The sequence below is a fragment of the Bos indicus x Bos taurus genome, chromosome 21, assembly GCF_003369695.1.
Source record: "Bos indicus x Bos taurus breed Angus x Brahman F1 hybrid chromosome 21, Bos_hybrid_MaternalHap_v2.0, whole genome shotgun sequence".
Taxonomy (NCBI): Eukaryota; Metazoa; Chordata; class Mammalia; order Artiodactyla; family Bovidae; genus Bos; species Bos indicus x Bos taurus.
Genome location: NC_040096.1, coordinates 32,454,347 through 32,476,473, shown reverse-complemented (window position 1 = coordinate 32,476,473; position 22,127 = coordinate 32,454,347). Strand labels below are relative to the sequence as shown.

The following is a 22,127-nucleotide window of genomic DNA, read 5'->3' as shown; positions in this document are numbered from 1 at the left end:
GCCTTCTTCCTTTAATAGGTATAAATGTAAAGTACAGTTATTAGTTTACTTCCCTATAGTCATGAAAGAAGCAGGGCCAAGTCCAGAATCTCATCTACCCTTGGACTAATGCCCAGTATCCATACTAGATATTGATAGTGTTTAATTTTTAATCGATACTATTGGTGTGCTGGATGGTGTATCACACTGCATGTATTACATAAGAATTGTAAGTTTCCTCTCAAAACTTCACAGAACCACTTTTATAATGCATATGTTTATAGTGTTTTATATATTTTAGTATACATTCATATTATTTATATTTACTTTGTCCTCAAAGCAGCCCTGGGAAATAAACATTATTATTTAGGTAAGCTGAGGTTCGTCATGATTGAATGTTTTGCTTGTACAGAAATTCAGTTCTCTTCTTGACTCCTTGTTAATCCTCTGTTTGGTTCTCTATGGAGAAAGCAATAATTATAAAATATTTCATGATTATAGATGTCAAGCTGCTATAATACTAATAATCCCTTTTTGGTATAGCACTGGTTATTTTTAGAACACTTAATTATATTACTTAACAAAAAAAGAAAATTAGGAAAGCAGAGTTTGTGTTATGATACTTGCCACTGTTTTCTTTATTAGACTCATTCGTTCATTAAATACAAAGAACCTATCTCTGTGCCACGTACTGGATTGGTTGCTAAAGTACAAAAATAGTTTCTACCCTCAAGGAGATCAGGATATTAAGACACTGTTGGATGACCCACCAGCCATGGAGAACGTGATATTCTCACATGGCAAATGTGATGCTGAGGGCACTGAAAAAAGCCTTTGTTTTCTTATTAAAGAGGTAGAAGTGTGACTGACACTGTCCTTTTTCTTGCCTTGAATGCAGAAGTAATACCTACATGTACAGCAAACAACTTTGAAGCAACAAATCAACACAATTAATGGAGCAAAAGGAAAGAGCCTTGGTCTTTTAAAAAAATTTTTATTTTATATTGGGGTATAGTTAGTTTATAATCCACAATATATATTTTTAAAAACCATTATACAACTTAATAGAAAAGCAAACAAACAACCCAATCAGAAAATGGGGAGATCTGATTAGACATTTTTCCAAAAAAGATATTTGAATGGCCAAGTACAGGAAAAGGTGCTCACTAATCATCAGGGAAATGCAAACCAAAACCATAGTAAAACATCACCCACACCTGTTAGGCATTACCAAAAACCAAGAAACGGCAAGTGTTGGCAAGAACATGGAGAAAATGCATCCATGGAAAACAGTATGGCAATTCCTCAAAAAATTAAATCTAAAATTATCATATAACCCAGCAGTTCCACTTCTTGGTGTTTATCCAAAGGAAACAAAATCACTATTTTGAAAATATATCTGCATCCCAATGTTCAATGCAGCATCACTTACAACAGCCAAGATTGTTGTAATGGAGACAAGAGATGAAGAGTTTTTTTTTTTGAAGTGACATGTATACAATTAAATATTATTCAATAACAGAAAGAAGGAAATCCTGTCATTTGTAACAGTATGAATGGATCTTCAGGGTATTATACTAAGTGAAGTCAGACAAAGACAAATACCAATACTGTATGATCTCACGTACATGTGAAATCTGAAAAAAAAAAAAGATGAAACCAAAGCCGTAGGTACAGAGAGGAGATTGATGGTAGCCAGAGGCAGTGGGTAAAATGTGTAAAGGAAGTCAAAAGCTACAAATTTCCAATTATAAAATAAATAACTCATGGGTATGTAATATACAGAATGGTGATTATAGTTCAGATCAGATCAGATCAGTCGCTCAGTTGTGTCCGACTCTTTGCGACCCCATGAATCGCAGCACGCCAGGCCTCCCTGTCCATCACCAAGACCCGGAGTTCACTCAGACTCACGTCCCTCGAGTCAGTGATGCCATCCAGCCATCTCATCCTCTCTTGTCCCCTTCTCCTCCTGCCCCCAAACCCTCCCAGCATCAGAGTCTTTTCCAATGAGTCAACTCTTCACATGAGGTGGCCAAAATACTGGAGCTTCAGCTTTAGCATCATTCCTTCCAAAGAAATCCCAGGGCTGATCTCCTTCAGAATGGACTGGTTGGATCTCCTTGCAGTCCAAGGGACTCTCAAGACTCTTCTCCAACACCACAGTTCAAAAGCATCAATTCTTCGGTGCTCAGCCTTCTTCACAGTCCAACTCTCACATCCATACATGACCACAGGAAAAACCATAGCCTTGACTAGATGAACCTTTGTTGGCAAAGTAATGTCTCTGCTTTTGAATATGCTATCTAGGTTGGTCATAACTTTCCTTCCAAGGAGTAAGCGTCTTTTAATTTCATGGCTGCAGTCAGCATCTGTAGTGATTTTGGAGCCCAGAAAAATAAAGTCTGACACTGTTTCCACTGTTTCCTCATCTATTTCCCATGAAGTGATGGGACCAGATGCCATCATCTTAGTTTTCTGAATGTTGAGCTTTAAGCCAACTTTTTCACTTTCCTCTTTCACTTTCATCAAGAGGCTTTTGAGTTCCTCTTCACTTTCTGCCATAAAGGTGGTGTCATCTGCATATCTGAGGTTATTGATATTTCTCCTGACAGTCTTGATTCCAGCTTGTGTTTCTTCCAGTCCAGCGTTTCTCATGATGTACTCTGCATATAAGTTAAATAAACAGGGTGACAATATACAGCCTTGACGTACTCCTTTTCCTATTTGGAACCAGTCTGTTGTTCCATGTCCAGTTCTAACTGTTGCTTCCTGACCTGCATACAAATTTCTCAAGAGGCAGATCAGGTGGTCTGGTATTCCCATCTCTTTAAGAATTTTCCACAGTTTATTGTGATCCACACAGTCAAAGGCTTTGGCATAGTCAATAAAGCAGAAATAGATGTTTTTCTGGAACTCTCTTGCTTTTTCCATGATCCAGCGGATGTTGGCAATTTGATCTCTGGTTCCTCTGCCTTAATATTACTCAATTTGAAAGTTGCTAAGAGATTTTTTTCAACCAGTTATCTTTTATTGGGTGTTAATTCTCTATTAGTCCATGAAAGGATTCGGAGTGCCCGGCAGGTATCATGGTCAGGTATGCTGAGTGTGCCTTCTTCCGTGGTATTCTCTTGGCTGCTCTTGTTTAAGAGCCTTGTAAGAACAGCCACAGTTGAAAAGCATGTAAGCTGCCAGCACCATAGAAAGGCCAGTGACACTCCCATTCTTCATGTTGAAATACTTGTTGTAATACTGGTAATAACCTCTTTGCAATATTCCAGCAATGCCTTTAGGGATAAAATCTCACATTAGTATCCAGCTTGGCAGCTCCCTTAATTTGACATCTAGGAGTTTCTTCTCCTTTAGTGGTACAGCTCACGCCATCTTGGAGTCCTGGCTGTCTGCTCCAGTAGGAACTCTTCCCTGTTGAGCAAGGTTTAAGGCACACACAACAAAAGGCCTTTCCACATTCTTCATAGGCTTTCTCACCACTGTGAAGTCTCTGATGCAGAAAAGGAGATGAATGTTTTCCAGATACAAATGTTTTTCTGTCACTGATTATTTTATAACTTGAATCCAAATCTGTATTCCAGCTTCTTGTTTCTTCCCCCACAACGATCCAGGGGTCTTTTCCTTGCTCCAATAACACAATTATGTCTGGTTTAGAAATGAAATGGCCCAGTGAGGCCAAGTTACTATAGTTCTCCATCATCCCATTTTGGTATGGTTTCTTCTGAAGAGGGTCAAATTCCTACTCATAAAGAAAGAACTGTGTAACCAATATCCCTAAATGTTACTGGCCCACAGGCCATGGTTTTAGATCTACAAGAGCTGATCAGTCCTCAGAATTCCTTTACCAGAAAAAAACACAGAGTCCAGAAAACCCGGACTGTCCCTTACAGACTCAGGCTGTCTCTGACACAGTTGTTTCCATGGCAACCTACTTATTTCTTGCTTAGATGAATGCTACTCACAAGCCACTGGCAGCAAGGAGCAGGAAAAAACCTGAAGTGAAAATCACCTGTTCCGGTGTAGGAAGTGCCATCTCAGAGCCTTTGTCTTTGATGAACATCTTGAGCCTCTGTACCAACCCTTGACTACCTATCTCTAAACTTCTTACGTGGGGGGAAAAAATCAATGCCCTATTTGTTTAAGTCACACATAAGTCAAGTTGTCAATTGTTCAGTCCCTAAGTCATGTTCAACTCTTTGCGATCACATAGATGGTGGCATGCCAGGCTCCTCTGTCCTTCACTATCTCCTGCTCAGGTTCATGCCCATTGAGTTGGTGATGCTGTCTAACCATCACATCCTCTGCTCCCGCTTCTCCTCCTGCCCTCAATCTTTCCCAGCAACATGGTCTTTTCCAGTGAGTCAGCTCTTCATATCAAGTGGCCAAAGGATTGGAGCTTCAGCTTCAGAATTGTCCTTCCAATGAATATTCAGCATTGATTTCCTTTAGGATTAACTGGTTTGATCTCTTTGCAGAGCAAGGGACTCTCAAGAATCTTCTCTAGCCCCACAGTTCGAAAGCATCAATTCTTTGGCACTCAGCCTTCTTTATGGTCCAACTCTCACATCTTTACATGACTACTGGAAAAACCATAACTTTGAATATATGGACCTTTGTCAGCAGTGATGTCTCTGGTTTTTAATATGCTATCTAGGTTTGTCATAGCTTTCTGTCCAAGGAGCAAGTGTCTTTTAATTTCTATTCACTTACAAATTCACTCCTTCCCTCCCTCCCTTTCCTTTTCTTCTCTCCCTCTCCCCTCCTCCTCTCCGCAACCCTCACATTTTTTTTTTTAACTTTCCTTTAATGGATGTTTAACACGTACACAGTACACAGTAATACAATGAATTCCCATCACCACCCAGCCATAATAGTCGTCAATATTTGACTAATCTTGTAAATTCCCACACTTTCTCTGTTAATAATTAGAACTTAAGGAATTCTGTAACAAAAGTATGTGAAAATACTGTTGGAAGCACAGACAAGACTAACTAACTTGCCCTGAGGTGGAGGGAGAGGCTTATCAGGAGAGACTTCACATAGGAAGTAACATCAGCATAAAACTTAAGGGCAAGAAGAAAATGGAAGAAAGAAGATTGCTTAAAAAAATTTATAAAGGGCCTTTATGATACAGTCAAATAATGGGAAATAAATTGGTGTGGCTAGAATATAGTTTATTAGAGAAGAGTGTCAGTACGTGAGTCTAAAAAGATGATTTGGTGCCAAGTCATAAAACAACATACATACCATACCAAGAATTCTCAAGCTCATCTTACAGGTACCAGGAAATGAAGAGTGTAATTAGGTTTGGAAAAATAACACTGACAGTAATATCACCTGTGATTCTGGGGTAGAAAATAGAGGAGACAGTAAACTTTACCAATGGTCCAAATGATAGAAAGGGCTTCCCTGGTGACTCAGACAGTAAAGAATCCATCTGCAATGGGGAAGCCCTGGGTTCGATCCCTAGGTTGGGAAGACTCCCTGGAGGAAGGTATGGGAACCCACTCCAGTATTCTTCCTTGGAGAATCCCATGGACAGAAGAGCCTGGCAGGCTGCAGACCATGGGGTCACACAGAGTCGGACACAACTGAGCAACTAAACACAACAAATGATAGAAAGGCATTTAGTGATAATTGTAGTGGACTTGGGCAGGGGAGATAACTTTACAAGGTATTTCAGAGGAAGAGTTAACATTATTTGGTCCCTGGATAAGACATGGAAAAGAGAGTCAAAGTCATCATGACTTGAGGAGATAAGATGGTGCCATTATTGGAGAAGTAATATAGCAAAAGACAGGATTAAGCAAAGTGCAGAAGATGAGGTTGGTCTTTGAAGTCTGAAGTGCTGATAGAACATTCATTATCCAGGGGTCCCAAAGGAAATATAGGCCTGAACCTTAGGAAAGTTTCAAACCAGAGAGTCCCATAACTTGTCTTTTCTGCTACATATTGCATTTGTCACATGTTCATATGTGTGTATGTTTACACACACATATATGTGGATATATATTCACATTTGATCCTCATTATTCATGGATTCCATCTTTGCAAATTCATCTACTTGCTCAGATTTATTTAAACTCCCAAATCAATATTTGTGCTGCCTTCACAACCATTTGCAAACATAGGCAGAGTGACAAAAAAATTGAAATGCCTGATGTTTACATTCTCAGCTGAGGTTGACATCTTGCCCTCTTGTTTCAACTCTCATACTATAAAGAAGCATCTTTTTTGCCATCTCCTTCGTGCCATGTTTTTCACATTTTTAATGCTTTCTTGGTAGGTGATTTCACTGATTAACTTGGCCTCTGGGTTTTGTGCGGAAGTACTGTGTAGTGTGCCTAAGCACAAGAAAGTTGTGATGTTACTAATGGTGAAAATATGTGTGTTAGATAAGTTTTGTTCAGTCATGAGCTATACTCTTGGCCGTGAGCTCGATTTTAATGAATCAACAGTATAAAGTAAAGTATCTCTAAACAAGTACACATTAAAAGAAGTTACATATTGATGGGTTGATAAAATGTTGTAAGCAGAGGCTTGTAGAAACTTAACCCTGTTTTCCATTTCCTAGAAGCGATGAAAGTATAGCATTCACCAGTTCATTGTTTGCAAAAACTTTATAGAACATAACTACTGCACATAGCAAGAATCAACTGTCTGGGTGTAAATCTGCTACTCTTTTATGAATAATCCTTGCATGTGTACAGTTCAGATATTAGTCCCAATTTGTGCTTGAGATTATGATCCCAAGAAATATGTATCTCTCTTTTCCTGTTAAAAAAATAAATCCGTATCAGACAAAAACAGTTTGCTTTTGCAGATGGATGATTCCATATTCCCTCAGCCAGTAGGTTTTTCATAAAATGGAATATTGCCGAAACATAGGTGACACTGACTGACAGAATCTAAATGATCCTCTACAGCACACTTGGGCATAACATGTTTATCAACATCATACTGGTAGGCTGCCAGTTTCTTTTATAGTGGTGCTTTCTCTTTAGCAAACCAGCAACATTTTCAGTCCCTATTCTCTTAGAGAAATTTATTTTTACAGTGGTAGCCATGTGTGTGGGGATTTCATAATCCAAGACTAGTGTTTGTGCATTCATATCTGTCAATTTGCTTAAATACAACAGCCCAAAAGAATTTTTTAACCTTTCATTCATGAATGTTAGTTCATATCAGTAGGGGTGTTTTAAAATGACAGGTATGATGTGAGAGTGAGAATCATCCATATCTTCTGATATAACATCAGCGTTATGTTGCAAATTCACATTCACCTTTGTGTCTCTCTTTTTAAATTGTTTGCAAAGCTGAAAGCAGGGAATTCGCATTTACAGTCAAGGACAAGAAAACATACAACTCCATGCAAATGAATTTTAAGCTCCCAAATACTTCTGTGCTTGTTTACATAAATCTGTTTTCTAATCACCTTTCCTCTTGGTATAGAAGATGTGCCTGGGGTTGTTATTACGTTATACAGATATACTGTCAAGTATATAAAGTAACCAATCAGATGTCCACTTCGAGATGCTTCAGTTTAGGGTGGCTGGTTTACTTGTTCTATTTATTCTTCTAATGTGATCCTCTTCTGACTGTTGTGTGGTTTTTCTAGTTATTGTATTAGGATGAGTCTACCTGTTTTTACTGCAAGCAGTAGATTTTGTGTCTTGAAGTACAGTTCAGAAATAACAGCATTTCTTTCTCTTCTTATTCTTGGTAGATAACCTTAGTTTTTATTCTTCATATGAGTCTACCTCATGAATCTGTTCTTCTTCTGTATTATAACTAGTGTATTTAAGTTTCAGGATTGATATTCTTGAATTCTGCATTCAGAAAGCAGGGTATTTACAGTTGAATTCCTCTGTGAATTGATGTTGAGCTTTCTATATTTTCATTTTCCACTGCTGATTTGGAGCAACCTAGTGTTCCAATATTAATGATTATTTAAGGAGATTGACTAGCCCTTGAACTAACTGAAAGAAAGTCTCTGTTACCTTGTTCCAATTTCAGTGAACTATTGTGCTATATAGAGATATGTTATAATTTCAGGGTTTTATGTAGCGTTCTTCAGTACATGGTAACCAAATGGGAATACCTTCTCAGACTTACAAAAATGCAAGAGATTAACTAAAAGATGAAAATATCTTTCTCAATATCTCCCTAATTGAAGTACAGGATAGTATCTATAAATGGCAATTAAATCATATAGTTCCAGAGAAAACTGTTTAAAAATATTTGGTGATTTATTGGTTGTGTCTCTAAATCATTTTATATTGATGGCTACATTCGTGAGTTTGTATTAGCTGTTTATTATCCTCCAGTCTTTTCTTACATGTGTCTCCTTTAATGTGTCCATCTCCATCTCTGTTTTACTCACTCAAATACTTTAATTTTTTTCTTCAACAATCTGGGAACAGTCTCTCCTCGTATCCCCAGAACAAGCCTTTTTTCTAAAGAAGTACTGAAATAGATCTAGTTGCCCTTCTCACTGGCTTTGTATGTATAAATTATTTGCTGTTTGTTGTTAGTTTGCTTAGTTTCAGTTCCGTTTAACAAAAATCTCCCGAGTGCTTGTTGTGATGATGTGTGAGCTTAGTGGGGTAGGAAAATGTACTCTGGAGGCTTCCCAGAGGAGGTGATCCTGGACCTGAATCTGGAAGAACAAGTAAGAATTTCCTATTCGTGGAAGGAGCGTAAGTTTATATTGGCTAAGAGAACAGCATGAAGTTTGACAAGTAGTTCAGCATGGCTGTAGTGTGATGAAGTGGGAGATAGGAAATGAAGATGAAGAGATAGGCTTGAGCCAGGTCATGGAGGGCTTTATGCGTCATACGTGGGCATTTGTTTTGTGGGTGAACTTGGACTTTATCCTTATCCTGTGAATAATAGCTTTTGAAGAGTTTGACAGGTGTGGCAGGACTTTCATTTTAGAGTGATCGTTTTGATGGGAATATGATAAATGAGTTTGAGGTAGGGTAAGAGTGCATACATAGAGGAGAGTACACCAGATAGATTACTGATGCAGTCATATTGAGAGACAATGCCCTGGATTTGGATACCATTAATAGAGGTGAAGTTGAGGACATAGACATGAAAAGTGTTTAGAGTAGAAATGAATCAGACATTTAAAGTAATTGGTGAAATGTAAGATTATTGTCAGACTTTGATTTGAGTGTCTAAGTGGCTGTGGTGCTGTTAATAACCATAGCAGGGAGTTTAAAGAAGGAATAGATGTTAGGAAAAGTTTTTGATGTATTATACCTATGGTACTTTCAAGTGGAAGCATATAGAAAGCAGAATATAGGCATCTGATGCTCAGATGAAGGGTTAGGATTAGAGATATTCATCTGGGGATCCTTTCAGTCCTGGCTGAAGCACAGAGAATGTGGGTAGATATGAAGTAGGCAAAAAGCTGAGCCCTAAAGGGAAAGGAATGGAGAAGAAAATGGCAACCCACTCCAGTATTTCTGCCTGGAAAATCCCATGGACAGAGGGGCCTGGCGGGCTACAATCCAAAGGGTCGCAAAGAGTCAGAAAGACTGAGCAGCTAAACAAGAAAGGGAAAAGAGAAAGAGGAACCCAAGGCAGAAACTGAGCAGGAAAAACTCTGTGTCTTTGCTTGAAAAGAGAACACAGGACAGCTTTATCCTTTTGTATCCTTGGTAAAACCTTGAATAATATAGATACTTTGTAAATGTTTGCTAGTTATTTTATTTAGCTGGAAAGCATCTCATTTACTTTGAGATTTTATTTTATCTTTTATCCAATTCCATGACTTGACAAGAAATATTTTAAAATTCATATCATTTCATGAGCACCTACTGTGTACCTTGCTTCTGCTGCTGTGCTGTGCTCAGTCATATCCAACTCTTTGCGACCCCGTGAACTGTAGCCCAACTATAATGCCAGACTCCTCTATCCATGGGATTTTTCAGGTAAGAATACTGGAGTAGGTTGTCATTTCCTCCTCCAGGGGATATACCTAGGCACTGTGTTAAGTATTTAATGCATGTTATTGGATTTTATCCTTCAAATAATCCTACAAGGGTAGGTTTAATTATTTTTCCATTTTGTTTTGAAGAACCTGAGAATAAGAAAGATTTAGTGCCTTTGTCAACTTTTTCACGTGTCATCTAACTCCAGATTTCATTTTTTTAACCATCAATGAAGATCTATTATGTGTTTAGGCCAAAAGATCATTTGAAAGTCTCCTATTCTGGTTCCATTGTGATAATTATTCTGACCCAAAGGCACTGATTTATACTAAATTCTGCCTTGTCAGTCTTATGTAGATTAGTATGGTAGTTGGACATGTCTTTGTTCCTGAGTGCAATACGGCTTTACCTAATTCTTTTTATCTTTCTGGGGCACTATTTCTTCATTAGTATTAGCAGTTTGCATTAGATGACTGCTAAATTGCTTAAGGTTGTAAAATCCTTTAAGTCCATTATTTTGAAAAATTTAAAAACAGAGGTTGCTTAACATCTACTAACAGATTTTAGAACTCTATAGGATAATTACTGGGTTTCATGACTCAACTAAAATTAGATGTAAAATATGATGCATGTATGTGCCTTTTTCTGGGCATGCAATTCGTAGCTTTCATCAGATTCTCATAGTTGTGTATAATACCTCACCATTCACCCTTCACGCAAAAGATTAAGACATATAGCTCTAGAAGCATCTGTGCATACTGCTTTGTGCAATCCTATCCTGACTAGTTAAGTCCTCTTTAACAAAGTATTGTTATACATTGAAAGTAATGTTTGAGGTAGGGTTACTTTTTTAAGGGCTTCCCAAGTGGCTCAGACAGTAAGGAACTGCCCACAGTATGAGAGACTTGGGATTTTTCTTAAGGCTATTTAAACCTATAGTATTTTCTAAAGTAAAACACCTCTTGGATATTTTATCTATTAAAAAAAGTCCATTAAATAGAATGAGTATTGTGGTAAGTACTGCCTTATGGTAAATTTTAAAATGCTCAATTTTAAAGTATGAGTCAAATGACCTTCACTAACACACATTTCCCAAGTCGCATCATCCTGTAGGAAAAGAATACTTGAGGCCCATTCCTAAGGAAAGAAAAGGAAGCAATGACATAATGCCTAGAGTTCGTGCCAGTTAAATTGGGTTTGTACTTTTTCTTTTCTTAATGTAACACGTTTATTCTGATCTTGAGTCTCTCTCTCTCTTTCTTTTCAGTCTCTTGCTTTATTTAGCAGCAGATTTTATAATTGTAAACTCTGCCTTGGTGTGGAAGAGACAGAGATTAATAAGACATGCCCCTTTCTAGGTATTTGTCATATCTGTGAATATGAACAACAGAATGATAAAAAGCTAGATAAAAGTCACATTTCCAGATAAGAAGCTTGAGAGGTCTGGTAAATTGCTCAAGGTAAAAAGCTAGTATGTAGTCAGACTGGAATTCAAATTCAGATTTGTTGACTCCAAACCCCATTTGCCTTCCATTTTGTCACACTGCTCCTCATTTTATTTAGGTTTGGTTATACAACTGCTTGTAACTGAAGTGGAGGGATCAGGGCCCCATATATTTAATTTAATAAATATTTCTGATAAAGTAAAAGGAGAGGAAACATTCTCTATTCCCCTAAAGTTTAGGAAATTAGAGAAGGAAAATAATATTTGTACAGCACTTAGTATGTGCCAGGTACTGATATATGGTCTTAACATGAGCTAGATCAGTTAACATGAGCTATTTCAGAATAGCCAGGTGACATACTTGGTACTATCTCTGTTTTAAAGAAAAAGGAAGAGGCCGAAGCTCAGAGAAATAAATTGCCCTGAATCACATAGCTAGTAAGTAACAAAAGCAGAATTTAAACTCTTTATAGTGAAAGGTTAGATAGGGTTTACATCATACCTATTGACTTAAAATTGAATGTCACACAAATCAAGTGAATAGCTGGACAGTTTGATCTAAGCTCCTTTTGCGATTTCTGTCATTTGTCAGTTCAGTTCAGTTCAGTTCAGTCACTCAGTCATGTCCGACTCTTTGCACCCCACGAACTGCAGCACTCCAGGCTTCCCTGTCCATCACCAGTTTCTGGAGCTTGCTCAAACTCATGTCCATCGAGTCAGTGATGCCATCCAACAATCTCATCCTCTGTCATTCCCTTCTCCTGCCTTTAATCTTTCCCAGCATCAGGGTCTTTTCTAATGAGTCAGCTCTTTGCATCAGGTGGCCAAAGTATTAGAGCTTCAGCTTCAGCATCAGTCCTTCCAATGAATATTCAGGACTGATTTCCTTTAGGATGGACTGGTTGTATCTCCTTGAGAGTCCAAGGACTCTCAAGAGTCTTCTCCAACACCACAGTTTAAAAGCATCAATTCTTCAGTGCTCAACTTTCTTTATCGTCTAGCGCTCACATCCACACATGACTACTGCAAAAACTATAGCTTTGACTATATAGACCTTTGTCGGCAAAGTAATGTCTCTGAGGCTTTTTAACATGTTGTCTAGGTTGGTCATAGCTTTTCTTCCAAGGAGCAAGCGTCTTTTAATTTCATGGCTACACTCACCATCTGCAGTGATTTTGGAGCCCAAGAAAATAAAGTCTCTCACTGTTTCCATTGTTTCCCCATCTCTTTGCTGTGAACTGATGGGAATGGATGCCATGATCTTCGTTTGTTGAATGTTGAGTTTTAAGCCAGGTTTTTCACTCTCCTCTCATTTTCTTCAAGAGGCTCTTTAGTTCCTCTTCGCTTTCTCCCATGAGTGGTGTCATCTGCATATCTGAGGTTATTGAAACTTCTCCTGGCAAAATAAAAAAGTGCCATTTGTAAACATTCTTAATTGGACTGTTAACAGTTAAGTCATCTTCACCAAAGTAATATTTACATTTTCTTAATAAGCTTTCCATTTTAGCTTTCCATTCCAGTTTGTAAAGGTAATTGTCTAAACTGTGGTGAAGACAGTTTAAATTCACAAAACAGTGAACGGCATCACATGATAGAAGGGATTTTGAGGTAAGAGTCCGATCTGTGTCCTTCCTGCTCCCAAATTTCCTACTGACTTGTGTTATCTACCAGTCTCTTAGTCTACTTTTGGACTCGTTCTGTGAGATGAGAGGGTTGAGTTAATTGTTCCTTAAGTCTCTTACAACTATGAAATTATCCCAAGAGTAAATAGATTTTTTAATGTGCTTCATATGTAAATATCAATGCATTTTTAGAGATGAGACGTCTTTAGAGATCATCGAACTGAATCCTCCCATATGATAGATACAGAAACTGAGAACCTTACGTTTGTATGACACTTTAAACATCCAAAAGTTTCACCTAGCTTAATCTCATACAAGCTTCACCACAATCTTGTATCATTATTGTACAAAAGAGCAATTGAATTGGTCTAGGGTCACATAGCTGACAGAGAAGGCAATGGCACCCCACTCCAGTACTCTTGCCTGGAAAATCCCATGGACGGAGGAGCCTGGTAGGCCGCAGTCCATGGTGTAGCTAAGAGTCGGACACGACTGAATGACTGACTTCACTTTCACTTTTCACTTTCATGCATTGGAGAAGGAAATGGCAACCCACTCCAGTGTTCTTGCCTGGAGAAACCCAGGGACGGGGGAGCCTGGTGGGCTGCCGTCTATGGGGTCGCACAGAGTCGGACACGACTGAAGCGACTTAGCAGTGGCAGCAGCAGCATGGCAGAACGAACACAACATTGTAAAGCAATTATCCTCCAATTAAAAATAAATGTAAAAAATAGTAAAAAATGTCATATTGATGGAATTATATGATATACAACCTTTGAGACTGGCTATTTTCACTTAGCATGACGCCCTTGAGATACACCCAATTATACTGTGTTCATTCGTTTTTATTGCTGATTTAGTATTTCATAGTATTGATGTACCACAATTTGTTTAACCATCCATTGTAGGACATTTTAGTTGCTTCCAGTTTGAGTCTGTTGCTAATTAAGGTAATTATTGATATGTTAGGACCTAAATGTGACATTTAAGTTTTTGTATTCTGTTTGTTTCTTCTTTTCCGTTTTTCTTTTTCCTGTTTTTGTGTGCATTACTTGAATACTTTTTAGAGTGCCATGTTGACCCACTGTAGTGTTTTGTATAACTTTTTCATCATTGCTCTAGCCATTACATTGCATAATTATAACACACCACAGTCTCCTGTACCATGCTACTACTGGCACTGCTGCATTTTAGTACTGCAAGCAAAGCGTAGAATCCTTGCCTGCCCTCGGTCCCTTTATTCTCCCTCATTTAATTGACTTAATATTTTCATATATAAGTTGTATTATTTATAGGTATATATTATATGCACGTGTACATAATTTTATATCTACTTGTTTTAAATATTTTCTTTAATACATTGTGAGCCATATCAGACAGTATTATAATCTTTGCCTAAGCAATCAGACATAATTTGGAAGACAAGAGAAGAAGAACTATTAATCGTAGTATAACTAGTATCCATAGTTTTATTCTTTTGGCCTTCTTCCTGATGTTTCAAGATGTCATCTTTTTCATTTCCTTTCAATTTAGAGAACTTTCTCTATCCATTCTTTTAGGGCAAGTCAGCTAGCAATAAATTCTCTTAGCTTTCCTTTACCTAAGAATATCTTGATTTTTCTCTTCATTCCTCAATGATATTTTTCTGGAGAAAAAATTCTGGGTTGACAGTTCTTTTTCTTTCAGCCCTTAAAAAAGATGGTGCCAGTTCCTTTTGGCCTCTATGGCTTCTTATGAGAAATCCACTGATAGTCAAATTGGTTTTTCCTGTAGGTGAAAGTTCTTTTCTGTCTTGCTGCTTTCAAGATTTTTTTTTATTGTGTTTAGTTTTCAGAAGTTTGACTATGATATGTCTTGGTGTGGATTTCTCTGAGTTCACTCTGTTTGAAGTTTGTTCAGCTTCTTGAATCTATAGGTTTATGTCTTTTGCCGATTTGGGGAAAATTTTTCAACCATATTTTTTCAGCCCTGCTCTTTTTCTCCTCACTTCCAAGACTGTGATGACTTGAATATTTGAACTTTTGGTATAATTTCATGGTTCCCTGAAGCTCTGTTCATTTGCATTCAGTCTATGTCCTTTATGTTATTTAGGATGGGTAACTTCTATTGTTTTATCTTTTTAAAAAATTTATTTATTTTAATTGGAGGCTAATTCCAATTGTTTTATTTTTTAGTTACTGATTTTTTTTCTTCTATCCTCTCCATTCTCTTGTTTAGCCCATCTATTGAATTTTTAATTTCAATTATTATAATTTCAGTTCTGTAATTTTCTTTGTATCTTCTATTTTTAATAATAATTTTATTCTTTGTATTTCTTTGCTAAAATACCTTCTGTTTCTTAGACTTTCTATTTTTTATTTATTTCCAGTATGTTAGTCTCACTGAGTGGTTTTCAGTTAAAACCTGGACATTTATGTCATGAGACTTTACATTTTATTTCAGTTGAGCAGGCCTCTTTTGATACTACACTGACAGGATATTGCCAGCTAGAAATGTAAGTGCAGGGTACCACTTATCCTCCACTGACATTTGGGAGAAGACTGCTGTTATGTTTTAGTGGGAGTGGAAGTTCCAGCTCCCCACTAGGTCCTTAATGATGCTAACCCTGCTGGGTAGATATCTAAGAGGACATTGTTGGGTTTTATGGTAAGTTTTGTTCAACTTTGAAAGAAGGTGTCAAGCTTTTTTAAAGTGATGGTAAAATTTTACATACCTGCAAGTAATGTCTGAACATTTCAGATATTTAAAATTAATTTTATCCTATAGAACTTTCTGAAATAATGAAAACGTTTTATATCAGCACTGTCCAGTACTGTAACCACTAGCCACATGTGGTTGTTGAGCAGGTAAAATATGGCTAGTACATTTCAGGAAGTTAATTTTTTTTTAATTTTATTCAGTTTATCAATTGAAATTTAAATGACTACACGTGCCTATTGTATTAGAGGGTACATGAATGCAGCTCTACATCTTCACCAGTATTTAGGCATCACAGCTCTATATCCTTACCAGTATATCAGAATTTCTAAATTTAGCCATTTAATGAGTATGAACTGGTATCTTGTGGTTTTTTATCATTTAATGTAATTACTAGCCACTTAGTATTTCTAATGATGTTTTTAAAACAGCAGAAGGTTTAAATTTTGATAGAGTATGGTTTATGAGGTGAAGTAAAGAATGGTTTACTATTTCCATATTTCTTTTTTTATATGGTTCATGCTTTTGAATTTTTACCTATCCTAAAGTAGTAAAAAAAAAATGTCCCTGTTTTCTTCTTGAAGCTTTGTAGTTTTATATTCTACTCTTAGGTTTATGATGTATTTTCATTTAGTCTTTTTACATATACAAAATCTTGTCACATAGAAGAAAAATTCATTTTTATTCCATATGAATATCCAGTTGTTTCAGCAACATTTGTTGAAATTTTTTCTTCCTGCATTGAGTTACCATGGCACTTTTAAAAATTAATTGACCGAGTATTTTATAGTCTATTTTTGGATTTTCTGTTCAGTTCCAGTTTTCTATGTGTTATCATTAGGCTTTTACCAAACTGTGTGGATTGTTGCAATGTACCAAACTATATACCAAACTATGTGGATATTAACTCCAGAAATCAGATATTGTAAGTGTTCCTACTTTGTTCTTCATTTTTGGTTTTCATGTCTTATTTAATTCCACTGTGATAAGAGAATGTACTATGTATAGTTTCTTTTTTCTTTTTATTAATTTGTTAAGACTTACTCCTGGTTCAGCAGGTGGGCTCTCCTGGTAAATGTTTCATGGGCAGTATAAAAGGTTTTATTTTGTTGCTGTTGATTGGAATGTTCTGTGAACACCAGTTCAGTTGAGAGTGCTGCTCAGGTCTTTGCTGGACTCTCAGTGCACCTGTTCCTTTCAGGTGCTGAGGGAGGAGTACTGATGTCTCCAACTGTCTGGGTGCTTGTTTGTTTCGCCCTCAGGTCTATAAGTTTCTGTTCTGGTATTATGTACATGCTGCTGCTGCTGCATTTAGATTTATGCCATCTTCCAAGTGAAGTGATCCCTTGATCATTATGAAATATCTCTCATTATCTCTGATGCTGTTTTTTTTTTTTTTTAAACTTTACAATATTGTATTAGTTTTGCCAAATATCGAAATGAATCCGCCACAGGTATACCTGTGTTCCCCATCCTGAACCGCCTCCCTCCTCCCTCCCCATACCCTCCCTCTGGGTCATCCCAGTGCACCAGCCCCAAGCATCCAGTATCGTGCATCGAACCTGGACTTCCATCTTCTCTGATATAAATGTGGCTATTTCTTAAGATTTTTGGTTTGCATGGTATATTTTCTATCCTATTATTTTTAAACTATTTCCTTATTTTAGTGTGAGACTCTCAGTGTATATTTGGTCTTGCTTTTTTCATGTCTTTTTATTGGAGAATTTAGATAATTTACATTTAATGTATTTATTAATGTGGTTGGGTTTAAATCTACCATCTTTCCATTTGTTTTTAATAGCCATTTTTTAAATTAATTATACTTTTGGAATCCATTTAATTTTCTCTATTGTTTTATTCCTTTATTTTTTCTTCTCTTTATTTTCTTATTTTAGTAGTTGCTCTAGGATTTATAATATGCCTGTTATTCCATTCTACTATCAAATAACTTTATACCACTTTTTAAAAACAATGTAATACATTTAAGAGAGTATTCTTCCTTTGTCTCACAGTCATCTTTTACTCTCTGAACTTCATTTTGGATAGATTATATTACTCTTCAAGTTCACTGATTTTTTTTTTTTTCTCTGCCGTGAGTGCTTATTTTATCCAGTGAAATATATATATATATATATATATATATATAAAACCAGTCCATCTTAAAGGAAATCAGTCCTGGGTGTTCATTGGAAGGACTGATGCTAAAGCTGAAACTCCAATACTTTGGCCACCTCATGCGAAGAGCTGACTCATTTGAAAAGACCCAGATGCTGGGAGGGACTGGGGGCAGGAGGAGAAGGGGACGACAGAGGATGAGATGGCTGGATGGCATCACCGACTTGATGGACGTGAGTTTGGGTGAACTCTGGGAGTTGGTGATGGACAGGGAGGCATGGTGTGCTGCGATTCATGGGGTCACAAAGAGTCAGACACAACTGAGCAACTGAACTGAACTGAACTGATATATATATATATATAAGCTCTAGAAGTTCTCGTTAGGTATTTTTTAAAATACTTTTAAAATATTTTTAAAATACTTCACTTCTCTCTTCACTATGTTCCTATTTTCATTTATATGGTGCACACTCATAATGCCCTTTAAAAGTGCCTTTACCTGTTAATTCTATCGTGTCTGTCATTTCTGATCTGTTGTGTTGACAGGTACTTTTCTGGTTATGGGCAACATTCTCTTACTTCTTTGTGTGTCCAATAATTTCTAATTGAATGTCACATATTTGTGAATTTTACATGTTGAGTTTTTTATTTTTGCGGTATTCCTTTAAAGTGTATTAGATTTTTTCCTAGTAGGCATTTTAAATTGCTTATTCATTTGATCTTCCTAGGCTTCCAAGCTTCTTTCAGGAGTAACTTTTATTCTAGGACTACTTTCCCCCCTGTTTCTGTGTGTGGGCCCTCTGGGGTCATTTTAAATAGCCTGGCATATTCAGTGAGGTTCATCCCCTTTTGCTGGAGGGGAACATGTTGAAATTTTGGCCCTGTGTCAGCTCTGAGAATTTTTTGTTTTAGAACTCCCTGGTAGCTTTTTTTCCTTAGAAGTTCTTCTTGGCTGGTCTCAAGAAATTTTACCCTTCTCATGTACAGGTTTTTATACAGCTAAATATTCAAGGGAACCCTCATTTAAATGAATGGAACTCTTTCCCTGCTCTCTGGAACTCTACTCCACAAATTCTAGCTTCCTTGACCTCCTGGTACTGTTTTCTCTGTCTCCTCAAGTCAATAAGATTGCCAGGGTCTATTTTGGTTCTTTCTGCTGTACTGGTGTTGCTTCCTGGCTGAGAGCCTTGGATGATGGTAGGGCTTGCCTTCTTTACTTCCCTTTTCTCAGGGACCGTAGTCCCACACTGACTGTGTCTGAAAATAGTCCCCTCCTGTACTTTATACGGTGTTCTAGTTTTTTTCAGTGGGAGGATTATTCTGGACTGTACCTACTCAAGGCCTCAAAAGCAGAAGTTGAATCATTTTAGAATTAGTTTTAATGCTAAAACAGTTTATAAAATTCTGAAACTCTCAAACAATTATTTTTTATATAACAACATTTTATTCACTTCTCAGTATTATTATAAATGATATTGTATCAACTGTTAAAACTGTTAATTATTTTTCAATTCATAGATTCCACTGCACACTTTAAATCAGAAGCTGACCCAAAGAAAATGATTTTTCATGCCTAATAAATTTCATAAATCAGGAAAGTGGATTTTTGGGTATACAAAAATTCTCTCATTATTATGGCATAGTCATTTTAAATATAAGTTTATTACTTAATATTTCACTAGAAACATGAAAGACTATTATACTGGGAGATAAGGACTAAAATGAACCATTTGATTTAGTATTTTAAAATGTAAATCCTATCATTTTAGAGCATAATCGTGTATTTTATATCAGGAACTGGCAAATGTTATCTGGGAAAGGCCAGATAGTATGTTTTAGACTTTGTGGGCCATACAGTCCTTGTTGCAACAATTCAGCTCTCCCTTTGCAATACAAAAGCAGCCAGAGATGATACATTTTTAAATGTGCTGGTTGTGTTCTGATAAAACTTTATCTATAGAAAATAAAATTTGAATTTCATGCAATTTTTACACCTCAAAATATTTTTATTCTTTTGATCTTTTTTCCCAGCTATTTTAAAATGTAAAAACTACATTCTTGCCTTGCAGGTCATGCATAAACAGGTGGCTGGTCAGACTTGGCCCCTGACTCATAGTTTGACAGTCGCTATGATATACGATTAGGAAGCTCCCAGGTAAGCTGCAGGATACCTGTTGGACTGTTATATTTTAATTCTTAGTAATACTTTTATTTAAACATTCTCTACTGTTAAAGAGCAAAGTAAATAAGATGGCACAGTACTGACCCTGTAAGGCTTTGATAGATTTTTTAATGGCAAAGATTATACCAGTGGTTCCTTAGTTAATGGAGAATTTGGGCTAATGCCTAAGTTACCATACTCTCAAACTGGCACCTTTTCTCTTTTAAATTATGCAAGATTAAATTCTCAAGAGTCTTCTCCAACACCACAGTTCAAAAGCATCAATTCTTCGGCACGCAGCTTTCTTTACAGTCCAACTCTCACATCCATACACGACTACCGCAAAAACCATAGCCTTGACTAGATGGACATTTGTTGGCAAAGTGATGTCTCTGCTTTTTAATATGCTATCTAGGTTGGGCATAACTTTTCTTCCAAGGAGTAAGCATCTTTTTATTTCATGGCTGCAATCACCATCTAAAGTGATTTTGGAGCCCAGAAAAGTAAAGTCTGCCACTGTTTCCACTGTTTCCCCATCTATTTGCCATGAAGTGATGGGACCAGATGCCATGATCTTTGTTTTCTGAATGTTGAGCTTTAAGCCAACTTTTTCACTCTCCTCTTTCACTTTCATTGAGAGGCTCTTTAGTTCTTCTTCACTTTCTGCCATAAGGGTGGTGTCATCTGCATGTCTGAGGTTATTGATATTTCTCCCAGCAATCTTGATTCCAGCTTGTGCTTCATCCTGCGCAGCATTTCTCGTGATGTACTCTGCATATAAGTTAAATAAGCAGGGTGACACTATACAGCCTTGACATACTCCTTTTCCTATTTGGAACCAGTCTGTTGTTCCATGTCCAGTTCTGTTGCTTCCTGACCTGCATATAGATTTCTCAGGAGGCAGGTCAGGTGACCTGGTATTCCCATCTCTTTCAGAATTCTCCACAGTTTATTGTGATCCACACAGTCAAAGGCTTTGGCATAGTCAATAAAGCAGAAATAGATGTTTTTTCTGGAACTCTCTTGCTTTTTCGATGATCCAGTGGATATTTGCAATTTGATCTCTGGTTCCTCTGCCTTTTCTAAAACCAGGTTGAATATCTGGAAGTTCACAGTTCATATTGTTGAAGCCTGGCTTGGAGAATTTTGAACATAACTTTGCTAGCGTGTGTGATGAGTGCAGTTGTGTGGTAGTTTGAGCATTCTTTGGCATTGTCTTTCTTTGGGATTAGAATGAAAACACCTTTTCCAGTCCTGTGGCCACTGCTGAGTTTTCCAAATTTGCTGGCATATTGAGTGTAGCACTTTCACAGCATCATCTTTCAGGATTTGAAATAGCTCAACTGGAATTCCATCCCCTCCACTAGCTTTGTTCGTAGTGATGCTTCCTAAGGCCCGCTTAACTACACATTCCAGGATGTCTGGCCCTAGGTGAGTGATCACACCATCATGATTATCTTGGTCTTGAAGATCTGTTTTGTATAGTTCTTCTGTGTATTCTTGCCACCTCTTCTTAATATCTTCTGCTTCTGTTAGGTCCATACCATTTCTGTCTTTTATTGACTCCATCTTTGCATGAAATGTTCCCTTGGTGTCTCTAATTTTCTTGAAGAGATCTCTAGTCTTTCCCATTCTATTGTTTTCCTCTATTTCTTTGCATTGATCACTGAGGAAGGCTTTCTTATTTCTCCTTGCTATTCTTTGGAACTCTGCATTCAAATGGGTATATCTTTCCTTTTCTCCTTTGCTTTTGGCTTCTCTTCTTTTCACAGCTATTTGTAAGGCCTCCTCAGACAGCCAGTTTGCTTTTTTGCATTTCTTTTTCTTGGGGATGGTCTTGCTCTCTGTCTCCTGTACAGTGTCATGAACCTCCATCCATAGTTCACCAGGCACTCTGTTTCTCAGATCTAATTCCTTAAATCTATTTCTCATTTCCACTGTATAATCATTAGGGATTTGATTTAGGTCATACCTGAATGGTCTAGTCATTTTCCCTCCTCAGATCTAGGGATTTTTCTTCTTACTTCCTAGTTTTGAGAATATACTTTTCCCTTCATTACCTTTGCTTCTGTATTGTCTTCCACATATCCCTGTTAGCCAGTTAGAATGCAAAATACATTTAAAGCATAATCTCTTTTTTCCACCTAATGTAGCTT

The 22,127-nt window shown here is 37.1% G+C and overlaps 1 protein-coding gene and 1 pseudogene across 9 annotated transcripts in view; one reads left to right on the top strand and one right to left on the bottom strand.

The window, feature by feature from the left end:
* The window catches only part of PEAK1 (pseudopodium enriched atypical kinase 1), a 313,556-nt gene that overhangs the window by 130,722 nt on the left and 160,707 nt on the right, over nucleotides 1-22,127 (top strand). For 2 of the 9 annotated variants that reach the window (XM_027521588.1, XM_027521586.1), the window contains one exon: nucleotides 19,880-19,965. The exons of 5 other annotated variants lie outside the window; for them this stretch is intronic. The gene's annotated coding sequence lies outside the window, so the exon portion shown is untranslated. Of the gene's footprint in view, nucleotides 1-9,911; nucleotides 9,933-12,882; nucleotides 12,985-19,879; nucleotides 19,966-22,127 lie in introns of those variants that run through there. 2 more of the 9 variants (XM_027521593.1, XM_027521592.1) reach the window with 2 other exon arrangements.
* On the bottom strand, nucleotides 2,930-3,363 carry LOC113879790 (annotated as a pseudogene).